Source organism: Equus przewalskii, chromosome 9 (assembly GCF_037783145.1).
Source record: "Equus przewalskii isolate Varuska chromosome 9, EquPr2, whole genome shotgun sequence".
Lineage (NCBI taxonomy): Eukaryota > Metazoa > Chordata > Mammalia > Perissodactyla > Equidae > Equus > Equus przewalskii.
This window is the reverse complement of record NC_091839.1, coordinates 68,613,839-68,614,352: the sequence shown is the minus strand read 5'-3', so window position 1 is coordinate 68,614,352 and position 514 is coordinate 68,613,839.

Here is a 514-nt window from a genome sequence, read left to right as displayed (position 1 = left end):
ACTCTTTACAGATAACAATTACTGGTTTTATTGGTGCTTGTTTCATCAGAAGTCCAGGGATAATAAAAAGTCGTATGTTTTACAATATTACAACCTTTTCTAAAATAAAAATATATATTTTACAGTAAATGGAAATGGTGGAAAAGAGTACAGCCAGTGCAGACTTGTTTCATATTGGCCAAGGTGTGTGAAGTTAAAGGTGGGTGTGAGTGAGTTATTTGATGATCTAATTCCTTGCCTTTTGATTTCTGTAGGGACAATTAACAAAGGAAACCGTGGGGATGGGAGAGAGACATTTAAAAAAGGAACATAGAGGCTGGGATGCCCATCTCAAATCCACCTTCCAGTGCTTTGACTGCTTTGAATTTTTACTCTTTCCTTCAGTTTAGCCAAAACTGCATTTGTATTTATAACTGTATAATATATAATATGTTTTGACTGTGAAATCTGGATAATTTGAACTCCACCACATCTCCAGGGAACTGAAAATTTATAATATTTCACCCCCTTTCAT